The 24,333-nt window shown below is 40.0% G+C and overlaps 1 protein-coding gene across 1 annotated transcript in view; it reads left to right on the forward strand.

The window, feature by feature from the left end:
* The window catches only part of KCNN2 (potassium calcium-activated channel subfamily N member 2), a 135,963-nt gene that overhangs the window by 45,058 nt on the left and 66,572 nt on the right, over positions 1 to 24,333 (forward strand). The window lies entirely within an intron of this gene.

A 24,333-nucleotide genomic window follows, 5' to 3' on the forward strand; every position in this document is an offset into this window, starting at 1 on the left:
CTCTGTCATGAGGGGGGAAACCTTATGTGACCTTGGTTTAGAAAAGTCAAGTTGTAATTAGCAATAGACAGGAACTATTTAAAAATTTATAGCACTCAAATATTAGGATGTTGGTCTTTGTAGTAACAAGGTTTCTGAAATTTAGTTTTTGAAAATCCAAGTTTTATATCCACATACACACACAGTTTAATGAAGAAAAATACCTTTATGGGAATTGTTGCAAAAAATGCAAGCCCACACCACCTCTCTCCCATTTCTCCTTTCCAGAAGTAATCACTTTAAATTCTTTTAGCCATTTCTTAGGTGATGGCTTTTCATATTTCTAAATGATGTTGCTACATATCGATTTTTCATCTACATTTTTATGGAAGTTGGGGTTTTAGTTTTCTTTCACTTACATGAACACACCCTTTTATGACTCTACTCCCCCAAAAAAGTAATTTCTGTCTTCCCAATAAGTTATATAAACACCAAGAACCTATATTCCATGTTTATGTTATCATGACTGCAAACTGCATTTGTAGTGGAATATATAGTATACTATAACCATTTTGCCTTTCCTGCGTATCTTTTTATTTTCTCTGGAATTAGTAATTGCCTCATTTTATTTGCTAAGTTTACTTATTTTTTATTCACTTAGTTTTCTATCAACTTTCCACTAAATCATCTCTAAATTCTCCCACATCATATAAATATTCTTATACTAGATTCATGTATATCAGGCAGCCTATCAATTTAACCTTGAATGAATGGTTCTTGGGACTTTTTAACCTGCTTCTCCATGATGTTGGTGATTTCTTTTGTCTTTTATGTTGAGAACCCTTTTTCTTGAATCCTGTTTCTCCCTTTTTCTTCATTTCTTCTTTTGTTTTGGCAGAATCCATCTTCCAATAGCGCCTAAGAAAAGGTAGTGGGTGAGAGATGTAGTTTTTGAGACCTTTCTGGCAAGTCTTTATTCTTCTCTCATGACTAATTGAAGACCAGGTTGGATATAAAATTCTAGATTGGAAATCACTTTCCCACAGAATATTGAAGACTTCATTTTCCTCTGCCATCCAGGGTCCAACAGTCTTATGCTATTCTCATTTTTGACCTATTCTATCCTGAAATCTTTTAGGATCAATGCTCTAAAATTACACAAGGATGTATCTTTGTGTGAATCCATTTTAATCTAGTGTATTGGGAATTTACTGGGCCTGTTCAATGTTGCAATTAATGCCCTTCAGTTCTTGGAAATTTTCTTGAATTATTTAATGATTTTTGTTTTTGTAGTTTGGTGTGTGGATATAGGCCCTCCTGTATTAGTTCTTTAATTTTCTTAATTTCTTTCTGCATTGCTTTTCATCTCTATTTTTGCTCTATAGATGGGAGATAACCTTAATTTTATCTTTAAATTTTCTATTGGGATTTTATTTCTTTTTTACTGTATGTTATTTTCCAATGTCTCATTTTTTATCTCTGAATGCCTGTTTTTTAAAAGTCGCATCATGCTTTCCTTTGAGAAATGTACTGTATTATTGCTCTGGAGATGTTAATGATTGTTTTTCTTTGTATATTTTTGTTTTGCCCAAGATTCACTTTTTTCTGTTTGGTTTGGCTTCTATTTTAGAAGCTTTTCTTAAGTGTTTAACTTTGACTATCTGCTCATACTTACAAGTGAGGTACTAAAGAGCTGTCTGGATACTTTCTATACAAATCTGGAACTTGTTACTGTGGGCTTCACTAAAGGGTGGTTTGAGTGTGGTGCATAGAACACTGATTTCAGTATCTTTACATATTTTCTGGGGTTTTTTTCTGAATAACCTGACTGGTCCTTGGGAAACCCTTTTTACTGTCCTGCCTTGATAGTAGAAGCCTGGATGACAGCATTCTGTGAATTGAAAGGGCAAAAGCGGCTTCAACAATTAATATGTGAACATTTATTTACTGTCCTATTTGCAGCACAGTGTGCCTGCTCTCTACAGTGTTTGATGCCTGTAATCAGCTCGCAGACCTTGTGTTTCATTCCTTCCGGACAATAAACTTCCAGACTTCTGCCTGTTGGCAAAAGGCATTACCAGTGGGAAACTAGGTGTCTGGCTGCTTTTATGCAGTATTTGAACCTGTCCTCACACTTAAAGCTCTGTCATTGTCTCCACTTTACAGAGGGACTCATGCGTAGAACTCATGAGCCTTTGGGGGGTGGGAGGTGTAAGTTCTCAGTGGAAATATGGTCGCTTCTTGATTTTTTTTCACCACTGCTGGTCTAGAATTCTCCTTTCTCAAGTCAGGTAAAGTCAATTATTAGTTGTCAGTGGCTTTCTAGCTTGTTTGCTGTTGTCTTCTCACTCATTCTTCTTGTGCTTATGGTGCCGGAGGGCACATAGGGAGGCCAAGTGGTTGTGTCCAGGTTCTTGTCACCACACAGGAAAGGATTCGAGAGCAAGACAGAGAGATTCAGCAAAGCACAGAGGATTGATTAAAGGACAGTACACACTCCAGGAGGGGGGAGTGCTGGCGAACTCAGGAAGTGAGAGATTTTACCAGCTGTGGGAAAGGGGAGGGACGGGGTGGTTCATGTCTCTGAAGCTGAGGCGCTGAGGTGGGGGCTTGGTTGTCTGGGCAGCTCATCTCAGCCCCTCCTGTCTGGATGGTTACATGGTGATCTGGAAGGCGGAGTGGAGGTCCACATGACTGCCAACTCTGGCTGACACTGGTTTTTGTCTCAACTATCTTTTTACCCCAGGAAACTGGGAGGGGGGCAGCGAGGGGATAGTTGTATAGGCGCAGGTCACATCCTAAGTGTTCTAACCTAGAAGGGAAGGGGAAGAATAGAACTGGGGGGTAGGGATGGGGCGGGGGGCTCTTCCCTGTGCCAACCTTCCTGCCTCACTTAGGGGTTATACTTTTGCATTTGTTTCTTGTTTTTGTTTGGGGGCCTAAAGAGGGAGCTGAGATCAGTGTGTTCATTGACTCCGCAGGCTTTTATCAGGAACTCTGTAGTGACTAGTTGTTAATTTTATGTATCTGACCCTTTTGTAGGGCTTCTCTACCTAACTATTGTATTTGAAGGATTAAAGGTTTCCTTTTAAAGAACACTGGGCTCCTTATGGTAATGCTTTGTTTCCTAGCAGTCATGGTATTTAGAGGTTTATGATATTTTCTCCAGCAGATGTACCTATGAAGTTTGAAGAATAAATGTGGAAAACCTTAGTTGATATACCTGTTTAGTTTATGAAGGTTATCTTAATGAAAAGTTATGCATACCGATGTAACAATGGGAGTAAAGCATCACTTAACAATATGTATATCTATATGGGTGCTCCTAGTGTGTCTGCTTCCCAAGGGCCAATTAAATAAAATAGCCTCAATATTGTGCACATGCCTTTCGTTTTCTTTTCAGAAACTGTTCATCTTAGCTGTCATAGCCCATTGTCACTAAATACAGAAAGCCTGAGGCAAGCTATACCAAATCTTCTTAGCAGCCTAAAGTATGTAAGTTTTTAACATGCTCAAATTGTTAGGCCATGGATCATTCCTGTTTCTTTATAGAAGGCACTAGAAAGTGAAAACTGCCCATCTCATATCAAGAATGAACGTGTAGCCAGCAGTTACACAAAAGGGAACAAATCAGTGAGGTGGTGGGGGAGGGAGGAAGGCCAGACTTTGGACCAGAACACTGGGTGTTAGTCCCATTCGTACAATGTAAGGGCTGAGTGACCTCAGGCCAAGCAGCTAACTTCTTTTTACCTTTGTGTCTTCATTGCAAACTAAATGGATTGGTAAGCTTTCCACTTCCAAAGATAACATTTTGTAATTGTACACGTGTGTAAAAGAAAAGAAAATCATAAACCAGCATTGTGATAGTAGATTTTCCACGTTTTGTTTTTCATTAAACTTCCCACATTGCTGCACATCGTTTTCATACTCTGACTTGTAAGATACAAAGATATGAAAAATTTGTTGTTTTTCACAAAGTTGATTTTGATTATGATGTTGCCTGCATCTTATACTTCTTTACATGGTTCCTTCCCTCCCTCCCTTTTGTAAAGTTTGTAATACTTAATACTTCACACAACTCTCTTATTTTTTGGTTTGGAATTTGGATTTGGATGAACCCCACCAGGCCCATCTTTGTCTATGCAAGCATTCTCTCCATATTAAAGGGGAATTCACACTTGATAGAAATTCTCCTTAGTTAATTAGAATGTCTAAGAATATTTTTTTAAGGAGAGAGCTTTTGTGGGGCAGAAGGGGGGAGGGTGGCTTTCTAGAGAAGTTTATTTTGTAACCCTGTCCCTTGCCTTCTACTGAGCACAGCACATCTAGAGGTTTCTGGGAAAGGTTCTGCCCTGAGAAGGGCATCCTGTAGGAGGCATCTATTCCTGGTGGTATTACTTTGCCTGGCAGATTATACACCTCTGATTTACCCATAAGTAATACAGAGTGTGTGTGTGTGTGTGTGTGTGTGTGTGTGTGTGTGTGTGTGTGTGTGTGAGAGAGAGAGAGAGAGAACGATAGGAGGAAGCAGAGTAGCTAGTATTTGGCACTATTTCTGTGGCCCACATTTGTCAGGAGGAGGCTGCCCCAGGGCAGACCACAGTATTCCTTCTCTCTGGTTCTAGTGCGGTGGATTTGGGGCCTGGAAAGAGCACCCTCTTCTGAAGCAGCCTGGGGAGTGTGGCCTGATGCTGTTAAGGGCTCTCATGGTCATGGGGACCTAGGCCAGCGCATTTAACCAGATGTGCCAGGAGAAACCTCAGGAACGTTTATGTCTTAAAAGAAGTCTGAATTTGAGAGCTTGGGGTCCTGACAATTGGGAATTATCCCTCCTGGACTTGTACCTTTTGAGCTTTCATTGCTTCCATAAAGATAGCATGTTCAACCCACAGTGTGTTTCATTGGACACTATTTCTGGAGCAGATTAGTAGCTGTTTTGCAAGGGGCAGGACTAGATGCCATGGGTCAGTGGTGCGTCACACAAGGAAAGCGTTATGTTTTGTTTCTTTTTTACTATAAAGTTCTCAGAGTATTTAATATGTGAATGTGGATGGAGAATATCTAGGAGGGAAAAAGAACTTTTATTTGGTGCGTCTTCTGGAAAACGCAGTTGTCATATGTCAGTACTGAAGGCTCAGAGGTAGAAAAGGGTGGTAGCTTTCTACACAGTTTGGGAATTTAAAAGGAAGAGTTCTTTGTTCAATATATTCTTTTTTCCCCCTGCAAGATCCATAATGTGGGTGAGGGGGCGAGTTTGGGATGGAGAAAGGGGAAAGAAAGGGAGCTGGGAACTACAGTGACAGTGTTACCAAGCACAAAAGCAGGTGCTACAATAATCTCTAATAACCTGGAGGCGCTCGGTACTATTTCTGTCATTTAGTTCAGACATTACTGGCTAAATAAACTTATATCTAAGAGCATTTAAGTATGCATTAACTACTATGCATTAGTGAAGAGAAAAATTTTCTAAAAATGAATTAAGAAATGTTTGCTTTTTTTCAAAGTGGAAAAATTGGAGGAACAAACAGATAGAACTTGTTTTGAATAGACTCTAATAATGTAAACTGCATTTTAGATGTCTTAAAATAAATTGTTTTTTTATCACTAAAAACTGATAGATGAAAATGAACTTGATATTCACCTTTTTAATTATCAAAGACAATCTGAGGAATGGTGTTTCAGTTGTGTTTAGCATCTACTATTCAGATTCTTAAAAGTTTAATTTCTTTCATTAATCAAGTTATGCTTTTCTCTATTTCTTTGAACTTTCTCACTAGTAGTCTCCTACACTGCATTTTTTAAAATTGCCTGGAAGATAATTTCTGAAATGCACTTGAAATTTACTCTTTTATAACATAGAATATTGTGAATTATAACAGTCAAATCATGGCCCAAAATAAAACCTTATACAACTTACATTTCATATAAAATAACTGCTTTTAACACAAGGATTGGTTGTATCTTCTGACACCAGTACTGTATTATAAAGAAGTTGGCAAGGAGAGCCCTTGAGGGGTGAGAATTATCCTATTTTGTAACTGCACAGGTTTCTATGCTTGTAGCACCCGTTTTTAGAGGATATGTGATTTGGGGTTCCACTTTCTATTGAATATGGGCGTTGAATGTCATCTCAGTTTTACGTACTTCAATACCCTTATTCCTGAGAACCAATTAAACCAAATACAGAACAGTAGTTGTTTACATAGGAAATTAATTCAGCATTGTCCTGGTCACCTTTTTGTGACTAGGCATAGATCTGTTACTCTAAGATCATGCGTGATGATTTCCTCTACATAGAGCATGATTTTATGTAAAACTGAACTGCAGGTTTCACTATGTGATAAACTGTTTTGAATGCTTGAATAATCTAGGTTCTAATTTTCAAGTTTCTCAGTTCCAAAGTTTAAGTTTGTTTTTGTTTTTTATATGATAGAGACCATTTTTGCAAGGAGGGAAAGACCAGTGGAATCTGAAAGTCTCATTTGTTCCTGTTTTTTAATTTATTTTATTTATATAGGGTCAAATGTAGGAGACTATGAAACGCAGAGCTATATTTTCAGATACTAGCTTGTTTTCTTGATTTACCATCCATGGTTTTATTTTGTATTTTTAGGAGGCTCACTCAGAGGCCTATTCTTTCTCAAGCCCTGACCATCAGAGCTGCTTGATTTCCTTTTGATTTACTTTCATTTGAAACATGTGACTTGTGATTGAGTTTCTTCAATAGTTGTGAAAGTGGTCATAACACTTGCATTGCAGTGCTAGGGAAACATCCTGCCCGCACCTCGTCTTCCTACAGTGCACTGAATATTTCCATTCTTTCTCACCACTTCAGGTTTCAGCTGCTGCTAAGTAAACTCGAAGCATTTCATCAATGGATTTGTAACTTGTGGTTGATGGTAATGTAATACTTTGTAAACTGAGTACTTCCAGGGTCTGATTCATACATACAGATATAGCACATTCAGTTTCATAAATGAGTCACAACTTTAAAATGGCCTCTTTCAAGGTATAAAAGTCGGCAGTTTGAAAGCATTCAGGATGCATCTGTGACTTGCGAAGCATCAATGCTCAGTATAATGTTTTCCAAGTAAATTGGTCATTGAAGTCTTTACAGAAAGAAAAGACAGTGCTCTCTCAAGCTCAATTTTCTCTTCATTCCTACATAGATATGATTCGGTTTTTGTCTACTCCTGAGAGAACAATGAGGATTAGTATTTGTTGGCAAGATGCTTTGAGATCCCGGTTTGAAGAGCGCAGTTTGGAACCGCCTGCGGTGATTATATTTGAGGTGGAAGCCGGACAGCTCAGAAATTCAACCTCATGATCTCGTAGGTCACTCGCCCTCCCCATTCTGGCCCCCGTGCTGGTGTATGGACTTGATGGAATATGGGCTGGGAGTGCCTTCTGACTTGGGAAAATCCCTTGGATCATCCATGTAGTACATTAAACAGGATGCATGCATGCAATCCTGAGCACCACTCTCATACAGTTTAGCTTTAGAACTACTGCTTCAGATAAAAACAAAGAACTTAAAGTCTAATGTCAATGTCCTAACATTTTGTCTTTAAGAAAATAAATACATTTCTTAGACATACAGGGGGCTTGGTTAAAGAAAACTTACTTGCCTGCAAGATTTTTTATTTTAAAAAAATATATTGATTTCAGAGAGAGGAAGGGAGAGGGAGAGAGATGGAAACATCAATGATGAGAGTCATTGATCGGCTGCCTCCTGCACGCCCCCTGCTGGGGATCGAGCCCGCAGCCTGGGCATGTGCCCTGACCGGGAATCGAACTGCAGTCTCCTGGATCCTAGGTCGATGCTCAACCATTGAGCCATGACGGCCAGCATATTTTTTTAAAAGTTTATATCCATTATTTTTAATGATACCTTATTGTAAAAGAACATTGAAATAACAAGATAAATTTAATACAAGAAAAGCACCTCTACATGCAACAAAATGTACACATTTGGAACATGCATAGAACTTGGACAAGTCTGCATTCTATTATAATATTAAATTATATGCCCTTAGTACGTATTAATGGGCATGCTTAATGCTATGGGAATTCATTAGGGAATGAGGTGGGTTTTAGAATTGTATCCCAGAGCTGGTGTTGGGGTATGAAGCACCTGTTTGTCAGGCAGGCTGTTTGGCTTGACTCTCCTGGGGAGGGCGAGATGAGCTGTTTCTCTGCCGCTAGCTGGCCTGGTAGAGCAGTATCTGGTTTATTGATGCTTTTTGAGGCCCTGAGGAGGGCAGTGTCAGTCCTTGAACTTTCCCACTCTGCCAGGTCCAGCCCTTTGTGTCCCTGATTCAAAAGCCCATGGATTAATAATAGTCTGATCACCGCCAAGTTCCTAGGGATATTGGAAAAGGCCCATCCATCAGATATTTAAACCTAGCATGAGTGGCAAAGTCAAAACCATTTTGAGAACACGGTCATTTTTCAATAAATGCTTGATGAGTAAATAAAGGAATAAAAAACTTGACGTGCAGTTTCAGCATAATTTTTGGCTCAAGTATAAAAAAGAAAAGAGGGTTCTTGTCATTCTTGTGGGGTTTTTGAAACAACTTTATTGAGGCATAAGTTATGTACATATGTTAAGTGTATATTTCAGTAGTTTTTAGTGAATGTTTACAACTGTGCAACCATTACCTCTATTGAATTTTAAACAGTTCCATCACCCCCAAAAGATCCCTTGTTCCCATTTGTGTTAAGTCCCTACTCCCTCCAGTTGCAGGCGACCACTAATATACTATCTGTCTCCATAGATTTGCTTTTCTGAGCCTTTCATAGAAATGGAATTAGATACTATATAGCTTTTGCAACTGGCTTCTTTTACTTAGCTTAAACTTTTGGTGTACATCCATGTTGTAATATGTGTCATAGTTTGTTCCTTTTCATTGAAAATAGTGTTCTGTTGTAAGGATATGCCACATTTTGTTCATCCATTCACTAGTTGATATACACTTAGAAGTTTTCCTGTTTGGGGCTGCTTTGAATAGAACTGCTGTGAATTTTTGCACAGAAGTCTCTGTATGAACATGCGTTCTTGTTTTTAGATAGACATTTAGGAGTGGCTGCCCCATTTTACATTCCCACCAGAAATCAGCAATACATAAGGGTTCCAGTTTTACCACAACCTTGACAACATTGTCATCATATATATATATGGATGTATCACATTGTCAGTCACATATATTTATTTATATAATCTAATAACCATTCTAGTAAGTGTAAACGGGCACCTATTATGGTTGTAATTTGTAATTCTCTAATGAGTAATGAGCACTTTTAATATGATCATTAGCCATTTGTATATCTTCTTAAGCAAAATGTCCATTTAAATTCTTTGCCCATTTTTAAATGAGGTAATTTGTCTTATCAAATTGTAAGAGGTCTTTATTCTTGTTGCCCATCCTTTATATTTTGTGGCTTGTCTTTTCATTTTCATTCTTGTCTTTTTTGTCCATTTTCATACTTGCTTCCCCTTTCTAAATCATTCTTGCCTCGCCTCCCAAAGCCACATGGGGAAAAGCCAGCTACTCATCCCCAGGAACTGTGAACTCTTTGAAGAGACTTGATTTTCTTATTAAGTTCTTGGCTTTCTGTGCTTCTCCTTGCTGCCCTTCTACTTGGAAGTCCTGCTTTTCCAGTACCTCCTATTTTCTAGCAACAGGAAAAAGAGGAAGGAACAAGGGAGAAATCTCTTTCTAGTTCTTTCAGTGCTTTGTAATTGTAGTAGCTATGAAAAATGAAGAGCAGAGAACATGTCATTTTCACACTTAGGGTGAAGATGGCCCTGACTTGCCTCCAATGGGGATATTTAAGATTCTTGTGTTTTTGTTTTTGTTTTCCCCAATTGAGACAATAATTTGTTTTCATGGATCCACAGCTTCCTTCATGACCAAGGGCAAACATTTGTAACATGTCTGACCCCACTTTAGGTATGTAGATAAAGATTGTTAAAAACCAAGCTCCCTCCTCACCAGATTTCATGATGGTCCACACCCATGACTTTGGAAGAGTAATGGGCTGGCTGGCCAGATGACCATTGTTGGACTGTTCTTCGCAGCGTGCTTTGTATCACAATGACAGGATATCATAGGACAACTCACAGGCTGTGGCAATTGATAGTTGATATTCAGTATTCCACAGTGGCTCAGGGGCAAACAATTTTTGAATAACTATTGCCTAATATCATTGCTTTCAGGTCTCCTTTCATAGATTTAGTATTCTCAAAGCTTTCTGTGTTACATAACATATACTATTTTTGTTTATGGAATTGTGTTTAATATTCTAACAGGAGAAGATGTAATTTAAAAATAAATTTTGCAGACTTTGTGGCATCTAATGTTGCAGCTATAGAACCTCTTTGAAACCTCATGTAAGAATCCTGGTCTGTAAATATTAAAGCCACAAAGTAAGGTGCAGTGTATTCAGATCGACTAGTCTGGCAGGAAATCTCTTGTCAGTGATCATAGTGAAAAGTTAAACTTAGTAGCTTTCTTGATGTAAAGAAATGGTTCCTAATAGTTCATGTGATTAGTCTTATTAGTGATCATAAGTTCTCTGTTTTTGAACAAAACTGGGGCTTTGCTGGGTGTCTGTGGAGAATTATCCTGAAACTGCATTTACTACTTTGGGAGTAGTTTTATGGCATTACAAAATGAAGCATCTAGTGCTGAAAGATCAGCTTTGGTCAGTAATTTAGGCTGGTTTCATGGTTCCCAGCCCTTAGAATTTCTTTTCCGTATGTTTAGAAAGGGATGAGTGTTCTTAGATTCACTAGTCATTGTGGTAGTCTGCCTACTGTGCTGTCTACTGGTTAGTAAAGTGTTTTGTTTGGTTTTTAAAGAGGTTCTAAGAAGCTCGGGGGTGTCATTTTGAAGTGAGAGGCCACTCTGTCAGGCCTTGTATTCCTGTTTAGAGATTCTCCATTTTTGATATCCTGATAGCTTCTGTTCCTCTTCTCATCTGCCATTCATCTCCTGTATCAACTGGACCCCGTTCTTTCAGCCCTACGAAGGTCATGGGCATTTATTGTGGTGGGGCATATGTTTTTAGGTGTGTGATGATGGATGGTTGGGTAGTAAAAGAGATTAAGGTTGTGAAGAGGAACCAGGGAGACTATTGTAGCCATTAATCACTGGCATAGTGTGCTCAAACTTATATCTGATCCCGGTTAGGTTAGGGGATGAGTTCCCCAGTTTGAAAGTATTCTTTAAGTGCCTATGGTATTCCACACGCTGTGCAAATGGGGGTACAGAAGCCCTGCCTGAACCAGCTTCTCAAGGATAAAGGCCGTATCTGATACATCTCAATCCCCACAGCCCCGAGCCCTTTAATATCTGGGTCGGGCAAGACCTTCCAAGTCATCTGATCCTGTCAGGTCAAGAGTAACACCAGCTACCATCGCTCCATGCGGACCTGTGCGGTAAATGTTTTGCACAGATATATATCCATCGGTCAGAACAATAGAGGTGGATTAGTAGCAGTTCATGAGTTACTTCATATGTTAAAGTTCACCCCGATAAAAGTCATTATAAGGAACACTTAATGGCAATAATGTAGGATAAATGTGGAAAAAATTCTTACATCTTTCTTTCTAAGAACTGGTTCATTTGCAGGCCATTCGAGTTTTGCTATTTAGTAAGTTAACAAAGGTTAACGAGGAGCTCCGTGTTCATTTAACATTTCTTTGAAGCCGGGGTGCAATAGCCCTGGCTCTTCTTGAAGACTGCAGGCCTGCGGGCCTGGGAACCTGAACCCTTCCCCCTGCCTGGCCCCACGGGCGGGCCGCTCAGAAGCGTGGCAGGCGGCAGCGTGCGTGGCGGCCTGTGTGCTGCCTGGAGGACTTTCACGGACTCGGCGGGGGCGCCCGGGCTCCTGACATTCCCGCTCGGCCTTTCATCCTGGGTGCTGCTCTGCGGGCTCTCAGCGTCCCTGCGGCTCCAGGCGCTGGCTGGCATTAGCGGAGGGGGAGCAGAGGGGACCCCGCCCTGCAGTGGCGTGAGTGGCGGGCCCCCCGGTGCAGAGACACGTGCGGACGGGCGGCTGCGAGCGCCCCCCAGCAGCGCTGCACCCTTCTTTCAGGGGCCTCCCCCATCCCAAGATCGCCGCTGCGGGCCCTCCGCCACCAGCCTAGGCCTGCGGCGTGTTTGATGGCGGGTCTCGGGAAGCCCCCGAGGAATGTGCGGCCCAGCCTCGCTCCGTCAGAAACGCGCGGGGCGAGCGCCGCCCCCGGCTCTGCAGGCGCGGGAAAGGGCTCCAGGGCCTTTGAACCACCAGCTCCCACTTTCTCGTGCAGTCCTGTCTTTAACCACAGCTTTGAGGGGGTCCAAGTAGACTGTTTGAAAGATAGCATAAGACTTTTTTTCATGGTCCTTTCTTTTACCTGGTTTAATCTTTGTCTTAATCTGTGCATCTTATTGACCTTTTTTTTTTTATTATTTTTTTTTAGAGACAGATACCACAGAGAACTGCGGGAACAGAAATATTCTTTCCAGTGTACTGAGCTCTCTAAAGCCGGGGTTCTCAAACTATGGCCCATGAGCCACATTTGGCCCACTGTTTGTTTTTGGACAGCCCATAACCTAAGAATAGTTTTTACCTTTTAAAATTACTGGTAATTTAGAGACTGTATGTGGTCTGCAAAGCCTAAGATATTTAGCATCTATCATATTATGGAACAAGTTTATTGATATTAAAGTAACATCTTTTTTTTTTCAAATTTGTTTCAAGCACAATGTGATACCATAAATTATTTTTAAAATTCTAATTTTATTTTGAGTTTCAGACAATGAGTTGATATTTGTCACAGCTTAAATAAGGAGTATTTTCTTTTCTTTTTCAAATAATCATTGTTATATATCTAGGACTAAATATAAACTACTTTTGGTGACTAAGGATCAATCATTAACATTGACATAATTGACGGTACAAGTGTCATTCAGATATTAATCAGTGACCCAAGCTATACCGACTAGTACTAGCTAGATGCTAGTATAATTTATTTTGAATATATGCTAAATGAAAACTATCTCTTGTGCCTCCTAAAGATAATGCAGCAAGATATGAAAGAAGTGTTCTGATCTCTTGAGGGATCCAGTCTCTGGGTTTTTCACCCCATTAACCTTGAGTAACATCAGTGGAAACACTGAATCGTTAAGATTAGCCAAAGAATATGTATGCATATATGTGTAATCCATGGACACAGACAACAGCGTGATCAAGGCGGGGGGTGGAGTGGGGACTGGAGGGGGGGGAGCAAAGTGGGGGGATGGGGACAACAGTAATAGTGTCAACAGTAGAGAGTAAAAAAGCAATCTAATCTGGAAGTCATGGAGGGGCAGATCTTGGCATGGATTTAGAATCGAAGCCTCCACAATGTAGTCATTGAACACTGGCAGAATGACTTGACTTTGACTAGGAAAATAATCTAAAGTCTTCTTGCTGTACTGTTCTCCACAATATGTAACTGAGCTACGGGTAAAGCAGTGGCTCCATGCTGCTTATTGTTGGCACTTTTAAGGCTAAAACAATCTTCATTACTGTTATGTAACAAAGTATTGTCATAAAATACCACGATTGTCTTTGTCCTATGGTTTCTGCTTCTGAATGCAGGACTATTTCTAGCAAGTCAGTTTATGTCACTTTACATGGGAGAAATTGACCAGCAAGAGATTAAAATAATTCCAGTTTGATTTTCTTAGATGAATCTCTAGTAAGTCCTTTGTGAGGTTTTTTGGCTATTTCTCTTAAGCATTACTGCCTTTTCCATAATCACAGTGTTTCTCAGAAGAGTGTAAAGGGAGAAACTATAATTTGGATAATATACCAGATATCTAGGATAATATCATGGTTGTTAGTAACATTATTTGTATTACTTTAAGAAAGCATTCATAGAACATGTTTTCGGGAGATCCAGAGCTTTAGTGGCATTTTTCTTGATAAGAACATATTGTCACATCACAGCTTCCTCCCTCTTCACTTACTCATTCCAGCCGATCCTTCAGACTGGCTGTAGCTCTATCTCATCTTGGCTGAGCCTGCTCTGACCCCAAAGGATTATTATTTCATAGCAGGTTTCAACCTCGGTAAAAGCAATGTTCCCCTTCCTTCCCCAATGTTTTCGATGGCCACATTTTCCATACTTAAGACAGATAGCTAGGATGTGACTAAAAATTGCAATTCACTTCTTTCTCAATATGAGTTTATTTTTTGAATGCTGCAGATTTTTGTACCTTTCCAATACAGCCTTAAGTTGTCTTAACCACTTTCCAGTCTATTTTGCATGTAGCCTTGGATGTTCTTGTTTAAGCATATATTTACATTTGCTTTTTATAGATTGTCTTTGTTGGAAAGGAAGAAATCCTGAGTGATGGTTACTAGTGAACCAACATATTTAGGTGAATTTGTGAAAAAAGAAAAAGAAATGAAAAAGAGCCAACATGTGGGTTAAGCTTTGTTATGGCAGCTTAAATTTTAAAAGAATGTATCTGTAATTTGCTTGCTTTTATTTAAATTGAAATTAATCTTCTTGGTATGTTTTGAAAGGAGACATCGTGTTTGAGCCACTTATGTTTCTCAGTTTTCATTATCAGTATTTAGTCACTGGTATTCTACTAAAACCATGTTGCTAATTAGTCTTTTCTAAAATCACCAGTAGGCACAAAGGAAAAATATGACTCAGAAAAAGAGCTCATACTGATCAAGGTGGCATCTCCACATTAAGGAGATTATTTAGATGTGTCTTAATCTACAAAAACAGAAAAGGGCTGTGTGTACAAGTCTCTTCAGGACTAGGAATGACTGGACAGCCCATATATGTGCATGTAGATAACTTGAAGGCCATCATTTCAGTACCCTTTGCATCAGGGGGAGGGCATTCCCTATCATTATGGACACTGTGGTGATGAGGCCAAGCGGGTAAGTCTGGCTGTACTGTCCCCTGGAATTTGCTTTGGGCAGAACTACAAGCTGCTCTCTCTGAGCAAACATGGACCTCACAGAACAGACCATCATCAGAGACGTAGACAACCGACACAAGTCCGACTGGAATTGCTCAGAAAGGAAGTTCTACTTAGGTCAATTGGCATTTCACCTGGCAAATGATTAGCACTTTAGAGCCCATAGTTTCACGAGCCTTGGGGCTTGTTACTATTGATTAGCCATATTCTGTCTTAGGAGGTAAAAGTCACAAATCATATACTGTGGCAAATAAAGTTAAAACAGAGAAATATACTCAACCCCAGGACCCAGCACACGAGCTGGCTCAAAGCCAGCGTTCACTAAGGTCATTAATTGCCAGTTGAGAGTCACCTGAAGCAAAGTAAGAAGGCTCACAACTCCATTTTCAAGGAGCACTATGAAACTGATTCACCGCTCGGCTCCTCCAGGGCAGGGTGGTGGCTTTGACTTTCCTATGATCCTAGCATATAATCCTGAAGAAAGCCAGTAGTCAATAAATAGTTCTTACATTAGAGAATTAGTGGTTAATTCTGGATGTTTGGCTAATTTTTAACGTCCTGTCCTCAAGTCCTCAGACCTAATTAGATTGGAACACAGCTTCCCACCCACTCATCTCCCACCCCCACCCCCAAAAGAGAGGCAGAAATACTGAATCACGTGAGTTTAAATATGAGTTTAAATGAGGAGATGAATAAAAATCTAACCTCTTCACAGACTTAGAAAGTGTTTCATAAGTTGTTTTTTACTCTGTAAGTTAGAGTTGTTGTTATTTATATTAAGACCTATTTCTAAATATACTTATTTGTTAAGAGAAAAATAAATGCTACCAATGGGTCCTAGAGCAGGCAATGAGATGAGATAGAAAATTCTACCCATTATCTCCTTTACAAATATAAATATGCATTGCTCCTTGGTTGTGGGGGCATAAGTATAAAAATGGCGTAGTCTTTCCCCTCTAGGAATTTGCAATAGAGTGGGGTAAATGTGTAATTAAACTATGTATGAGTGAGCATAGCATAAGCACCAGAGCTGAGGGACAAGCACACTGATCAATGAATCATAATTTAAAAACTTAGAGGTTGACTTCCTAGAGAAAAATACATTTGATCTGGGACTTAGACTGTCAAAAGGCCAAACAGTGAGGAAGTCTAACCCAGACTGAGGAACAGCCTAAATAAGCAGTGTGGAGAAGGGAAAGCACAGGGAATGGCCAAGGACCATCTGTGCCCACAGCAAAGAATTTATGAAGAAGGATCGTAGTTGGAGATTAGCTGAATTGGAGCCGATGTACGGGACACTAAGGAATGTGGATTTTAGGGTATGGGTCTGTTTCTAAATACCTCCTTCGTGATGTTTGTGTCTCCTGCATTATTATTTTTTATTAGAACTTCTATTAAATTGACATTTATTTTTCTTGAGTACATTCACTTTAAAAGGAGCTTACTACCATATGGTAAATAATAAACCTGTTATCTGCTCTAAATAAATCCAGAAACCCAGCACTGTTATTAAATTCTAATTTCACCTTGTTTCTTTCTACTGCTCTGAGCTGAGCCTATATATAGGCTTGTTATAGTGGAGATCAACAAGTATTTAAGGGTTGATCCTGACCTGCTAGCAGCACTAAACTAATGCTTTTTCTTAGACCTATCAGAAGGATCAAAAGGGGATCAAAATGAAAATAACTAAATTACTAAAAAATATGATATTTTTAAGCTCTAAAGCTCTGTGCTAGTAAAATTCATGTCAAATACCCCCTAAAATCTTGGCCTGTGTCACTAGCCAATCCTATACTTTCAGAAACTCTGCTTGGGACACTGGAGAGGGCCTGAAGGGTTTCAGGCATATGCGTAATATAAAGGCTGCCAGTACTTTAGAAGGAAAACACTGGCAGCGTTGTTGTAAAAGGCATCTGGGAACAGGAATTCAGCTGAGAGGCTATCACAGGATCTAGACCAGAGGAGAAGAGCCTGGACTAAGGGATGGATCCTTCCACACACCAGGTACTGAGAGAGTAGTACCCAGGGACATATGGGGGTCAGAGACAAAGCTTCGAAGAGGAATCTGAGATTCTAACTTGTATGAAATGGTGAAGGTTGTAGAGACTTAAAGATATACTGAACACAGGAGGAGAGAGTTGAAGAGGGAGCAATGAGGGATTTACCTTGTAGATGCCAAAAAGATGTTGAAAGAAGAGAGTAAGGTCCTTAAGACAAGCCAGGGCACCACGTTTATCTAAAGAGATGGCAGGAGAGGAAGACAGGAAAATGGCTTAAGGCTCCAAGAAAGGGAAGTTAAGGGAATTCCCATCAGATGACCTCTGGTCTCTGTGAAATGGAAGATAAAGCTTCCTATGCAAAGCAGGCTTGGTGAAGACATGACAATCTGAATTCAGTAAAGGAAAGATACTGTAATCTGTTCTACCTGAAGCCTTCGTGTGAATAAGGAACTTAACTGTCATGTTTTTAAATATTAAAAACTGCATAAATCTCAAAATATTGCAACCTCGTATTCACATGACAACTACTAAGGAAATTTAACTGGAAACTAATATACTCTGATTCTTGCACATGCGAGATTCCCAATTCTGTGTGACCTACACCCACAATCCTACAATACACGTCAATGTATCAAAGGGTTTTCAAGTTTATTGATTGGGAGGGATTTTCAAGGTGACCTGTCCAACTATTAATTTAGTTCTTGAATCCTGTCAACCTCACAAAGTGTCATACAAGCCATTCTTGGAACTTCAGGGGATGCCCTTACCTACTCCTGCAAAAGCCCACTCTTTCCTTGGACCAACTTACTCTATTTTTAAATACACTGAAATTCCCTCAGAGTAGTACAAGCAATAAAAACAATTTTAGTGCCTTACTGGCTGGCTGAGCCCTAGTTTCCGTGTGACACCTCCTCACCACCCTGCCCTACTGAATCCCATTGGAACAAGAAAAATCATGCTGACACTTTGGTTCGGCCACAGAGTCTTACTTAATACAAATATGGGGTTGCTTCTGTTGGATCATGTTTCCAGTAATTTAATTAAATATTTACAGAGAAAGACCATTTGAATACAGATTTAAAAATGTGTTTCTCTCTTCAGAGCTTCTAAAGTACTTTCTAACCTGCTTAAGCATCTCTCCTCACTTCTGCCTGGGATTGCATATGCTACTTTGGCTATTTGCGTTGCCCCCAGCAGAGCACAAGCTATCTAAAGCAGTCATTTCTCTTTCCTGCATTGCTTCATTTACCCATCTATCCACTGCACCCGGCCAGGCTCCACTCCGGGTCTGGGTTGAGAATGGTGACGGGTTGCCTGCATTCTCTGTTGATGAGTCAGCAGCCTAGCCCAGTGCTGGGCACATTGTAACTGTTCCATAAATAGCTGACAAATTAGTGGAATGTGTTGGATAGTGGCTTAGAGGGTGCTAAGCTCTTTTGCAGCTTGGTAGATGCCTCATAGAATTTAAAGTTTTGAAATACACTCAAAAACAAATAAAAAATGTGCCTGTACCTAGCCCCCAGGACGTTTGAGTGCCACAGAGGTGAGGGGTGGGCAAGAAAGCAGCTGAAGGGGCAAGTGCTGACTGCCTCCCTCTCCTCTGGCCTCCCCGAGTCGGGGGTGGGGGCGCCCTGTCAGCATCGCCTGTTATCTGCCTGGTGAGCACATGGTTTATGCCTGAGGTCGCCTTGGCTGCCAGCACAGCTGGTGTTACAAAGAAGAAAAGCTAGTGGTAAAACATTTATTCTCAAAAATGTTGGGAAGGACAGCTGAACGGGGGTGGCATGTCTGTGAATAAGTACAGGGCTGAACCGTCCTTCAGTGCTGTGGGAAGTTGGGGAAAACGGGCACACCTGGGTCATTAGGCAGCCTGTGACAGATCAGGAGCACTTGTCATTCTCTTTCTTCCCCTGCTGCTCACACAGGTTGGCAGCTCGAAGAGACACATTGGGAGCGGGGGGGGGGGGGGGGGGGGGGTACTTTCTAACAGTGGCACCTGCTTCCACCCTGTCACAGGGTCTCTTCCCAGCTCTGTACCTTCACTATTCATTGTCCTGGTATCAATAGATTCTGCCTGTTGGCTCCTCAGGGCATAGTTTTGCTTTTATTTTACATGAGGAGGGAAAAACTTGCAATGCTTTGAGAATAAATCTTCAGTGTCCTCATTTAGCCTTTACAGCAATTAGCAAATAGTGTTTTTTCCTAAAATAATTGGAAAACAAGGATTTTCTCAGTATTGTCAGTCCAGAAGAACTGACCCTGAAGTTTGATTTGCAGAGAAGAATGGGGAGGGTGACATTCCCTACAGTTATGCCCATGACATAATTGTATATGGCTCTATGTGAGCTTTGTTCTCTTTAGCTTCTGTGATTCCAAAACTTCGTTGAAAAGTTCATAAATTAGGAGAAATGGAAAGATTAAGAAAGCTTGTTTCATAGATATTGCCTAATGTTTACCAGTCTCTTTTGCATTAAATAATTAACATAAAGGAGTTTTTAAAACTCTGGAATTATGTTTGGCAGTAAGTATGTTTTGCCTTTCCTTTATTAAAGTTTTACAAATTATAAAGGACATAAACATTTTTATAAGGATTTTAGCTGTACTGCCTCTCAGTATCCAAATATGCTTGTAGATCTATTGAGAGCCCCCTCCCTGAGAACTGAGGTTAAAAAAATACACATCAAAAATGGATCTGAGTTACTCATTTGCAAAATGAAGGAGTTGGACTAACCAGTTCAGTCCCTCCCAGCTCAAATTCTGTGCTTTGTGATCTGGGATGATTTGGAGGCTGTCAGTAGGCCCTCTGGAGATGTATCTTCAATTCAGTGATTAAGTTTTGTTGATCCAGTGACATTATTTAGTCCAATCTAGCAATCTGTGATATGGTGATGTATTATGATAAAGAATAACAGTTTCCCTATTCCCAGGTAGGCATGCATATACTTAGGTAAACTACTGAGATGTGAGCTTCATGAGAGAAAGATCTGGACTGTGCCTGCTGACCAGTCATGCCCATTATCTCTTTGCCGAACTACCCTGGAAAATAGACTTCAGTATCCCATACATTCTAAATAGGGGAAGTATCACCTTCAAGGGGATGAACTTTGGTTCTTGGGGAAATGAACAAATTTTACTTTATCACCTTCAAGGGTGTGAACTTTGGTTCTTGGGGAAATGAACAAATTTTACTTTTTATGTGCAAAATTTAAATATACATAAAGTATAAAATTTGATCTATAGTATCCTGTGGTTTTAAAATATTACATGGAGTGATTAAAAAAGGCTCCGTGGGTGTGTGTGAAAAAAAAGGTTGAGAAATATAGATTATGCTCAAGTTGTAGCTGGAAGGTCTGAGACTAAGGAAGTTAAGGTGTCCTGGCTTGGTTACTTGGCCAGCAAGAGGCATAGATGGCCCTTGGACCCACCCTGACTGACCGCAAAGACCATATGTATTGCACACTTTCTAGCTGACTCTGTTAGTTGACTGGTAGGGGTCAGCAGTACAGTCTTTAGGGACTTTGGTTTAGGTTTTATGTTCATAAATTTAGCCAAATGTTAATGGAGGCACTGGGGAAGCAGAGAGGGCTAAGCTCCTGTTTCTAAACAGGCTGTTGGATTGTGCAGGTAAGCATCCTGTACAGGTGCATGTACTAAATTCATTTTACTGATTTCTATGATAGCCTAAGTGGATTCAAAAATATATATATTTTAAAAGGAATTTCAGGGATTATGAAAGATATGACATTGTAAATTTAAGGCCTATGTCATTGGCATAGGTTAAGTCTACATAGGCAGATCATTGCACGTATTTGCCTTCTTCTGGTAATTCATTAGTTCTCAGCACTTGAGACACTGAATGCACCCAAACATAGGAGCCACTGAATTTTTATCATTGGATTCTTATGATAACCCCAGATATTCTTGTTGTTGCTAATGAATGACACAGGTTGAGGTGATTTGTAGGAAAATATTGCAGTTTTAGGTCCTGTATATGTATGTAGCCAAGCCTCTGGGCTATGTTTACCGAGAGTGAGACCCAAGTACAGCACCTCTCCTTGGTGACACGTGCTTATTCTCAAAGCCTCACCACAGAGGTATTTTCCATTCAAGTCACATAAGGACACTCTTCCAAACACCTTTGATGCTCCTGACGTCTAATGCTCCAAGTTAAGAAAAGATTAGCAAGGGAATCACAGTTAGTGCATTTTGGACTTAGTCTGATCAATGTAATGATTCAGCATGGAAATTTCTAGGATGTGAAAAGGAAAACAGGAGGGGGATATCCCTGAAATGGAAAGGATTTAAATTTTCAGAGTCTAGCAGGCTGGTTTGCAGAGAACTGCAAAGGGAAAATGTGTTTAAATTGCAGCAACAATGTTTCAGGGTAAGTGTAAGGAGAGTAAGTACCTTGGCAGTGAGAGTCATTCAATACCAGAATCAGTTATCAAGGGAAGTAATGGCATGGCCTTTTCTAAGACTCTTTAAATAGGAGATTGATTTCTTACCTGCCTGGGATGAAGTTGGGATAAGTCTATTTTGAAAGTAAACACAATTTGCCTTGGTTTCTTATGTCCAATAGGTCTCTGATTTTCCTTTATTTCAAAGCAACTTTATATATTGAATTGAAGAGAAGCAGTACAGTGGTTGGATCCATAGACCCAAAAGTTTGATGACTTGTCTTCAAATTCTAGCTCTGCTCCCTACCAGCTGTGAGATCTTGTGGATCTTACCTAAATTTTCTTCCTCTGTTTACTCATCTGTAAAGTGGGGTAAAATTGTACTTACCTGATACAGGTGTTAGTTTTAAGGATTCAGTAAGTTGATCTTCTCTAAATGCCATATAAAGGTTTATTAAAATAAGATATTTTAAAGACTTATTATGTAACTACTTTATGTCATCTTTATTTAACAACTTAAAAAGACTCTTATCATTGGCTTTGAAGTTGTATGCATATATTATGATCTCATATCCAGAAGCACATTATTTAAATAAACTTTTGCATGCTCTTAATACATTTCATGTTTAGGGATTGAGGTATTTGCATAGTATGTTTGAATTGTCAAGAGAACTCAAAGAAATAAAACCTTCCCCCGCTTTGATGCTTTTGGCCCCTTGACAGCCATGGGTCAGGTGGTGTGTTAGTGTTACAGTTGGTAACCTAAACAGGCTGCCTCTGAGGACACTGCTTTTCTGTACGCTTTCTCAGGTGGTGGCTGTTTCACTTGCACACCTCAGTTACCTCCTTGCTGGAGGTGCTGCTGGTGTCCTTAATGCTCCTGGTTTCTGCTTGCAGACTGGCGTTCTCTCTCCCTACTCCTTAGAGACCCCAGCACTTTTGCAACACCTGCCATAGATGCTTCTTGTTGCAATTCCCCACTTTCCTCTTGGCCACTCCTCCTGGTACATTGCAGATTTACTGACTTTCCCACCACTTCCGTCTCTCCTAATGCCTTCAGTACCCACATGGACGGTGCAACCATCATCCTGAACTCCAAAGCCCTTAAGCTTCTGGTCCCTGTCCTCTATCTCACCTCACCCACCCACCCCCTGGTGCTACCCTAGGCTAGTGCTTCTCCACCTTTACTGTGCAGAGAAGTCACTTAGGATCTTGTTAAAGTGCAGTTTAGATTCAGTAGGTTGGGCATGGGGCCTGAAATTCTGCATTTCTTACAGGCTCTCAGGTGATACCGAGGCTGCTCATCCAAGGACCACCTTTTGAAAAATAAAGGCTCTCTTGACTGTCAAAAACATCCTACCTACAGATCCTGTTGGCTCTCCCTTAAAAATTGTATCCTGCGTCCATCCGCTTCCCAGCACCTCCTCACTCCCACTCTAGTCCAAGCCACCCCTCATTTCTCATTCTTAATGGAAAGTAGGCCGTAAAGAATTACTCCTGTAATTGCCTTGTACCTGGGCTCAGCCCTGCCCCTATGGTCAGATCCCAGCCCAGCAGCCAGAGATCCTTTAAAAATGTAAACAAGATCATATAACTTTCCTAACAAAACCCTCCAGTGATTTTTATCACACTGCGAACAAATCCAAGGGCCTTCCCATGATGTGCCTCTGGCTACTTCACACTGGCGCTCCTGCTCTTCCTCTCATTGATCCTGCTCCTCAGGGCCTTGGCCTCCCCGGATCCCTTGCAGTTTTGCACAGGCTCTTCCTTGCCACACCCAGCCCCTGGATCTGATCTCCCCTCTTTTGGGAGATGGGTTGTGACAACACAATTTAAAACCGTTCCCTCTTCCTTCCCAGATGCTTCCCTGTCTGTCCACTTACTCTGCTCTAGTTTCCTTCATAACACTTATTACCTGACATTTTCTATAACAAAATCTGTGGTACTTTCTGCGTATCTGGTGATGTTCTAAGTGTTTTACAAATGTTAATTCATTCAACGTCTTAATACCCCTATGGGGTAGTTCTGTTATTATCCCCATTTTATATATGAAGGAACTGAGGCACCAAGAGGTTAAGTCTGTTATTGAGATCACGTAGCTATTACATATTGGAGCCAGAATTGGAGCTCAGCTGTCTGGCTTCAGAATCCATGTTCTAAGTCACTAAGCTATTCTGCCCTCTACTCTTTGTGTGATATAAATATATATTTTAGAAATATTATCTAATATATAAATGTGCATTTGTTATTGCCTATCTCTCCTAGTAAAATGTAAATTCCATGTGGGCAGGGACTTGATTTCTTCTAGCTATGGCTGTTTTCCCAATAATCCAGAGCCCTGCTTGGCACACAGTAGGCACCCCAGGATACTTATTGAATGAATGAATTTCTGCTGGTGTTACTCTGTATTTTAAAGCATCATTTGGTTGTTTAAAGAAATTTATGTAAGTATTAGTATTTTCATGAAAGTCTAAATGGGGCCTTTTTTTATATTAGAAGGATATATGTTACTTAGGTTAATAAATCTATTTAACATTACATATTTAAAACCTAGCTTCCCTTAAGAATTTAAGCCCAATTTATAAACCTCAATATACTGTTGATATAGTAAAATAAAAAACAAGCAGCTTTACCGTTTCTTTTATTAATGGTTGATTAATTCAAGTTGATCAGACTAAATTCTTAAACAGTCTCATTTACAAACTTGGTTAATTAAATTGCCTTCACTTTAAGTTCTGTTCTATTTTAATGTATTCATTTTTCTTTTTATGCATTTCAAATGCCTGACAAGAAACATTTACAACATAAGCCAAACTTCTCAAACACTTAAATTGCTCTTATTAATCTAATAAACTAAGCTTATAGCAAGTCAAATTCACTTAAACATTCTAACACCGTTTTTTACAAACTTAATCAAATTATTTAACATCTTAGCATAAAATCATAGCTCTAGTAGAAAAAAGTAGATTATTCCTAAAC

Source organism: Miniopterus natalensis, chromosome 3 (assembly GCF_054644295.1).
Source record: "Miniopterus natalensis isolate mMinNat1 chromosome 3, mMinNat1.hap1, whole genome shotgun sequence".
NCBI classification, from domain to species: Eukaryota; Metazoa; Chordata; class Mammalia; order Chiroptera; family Miniopteridae; genus Miniopterus; species Miniopterus natalensis.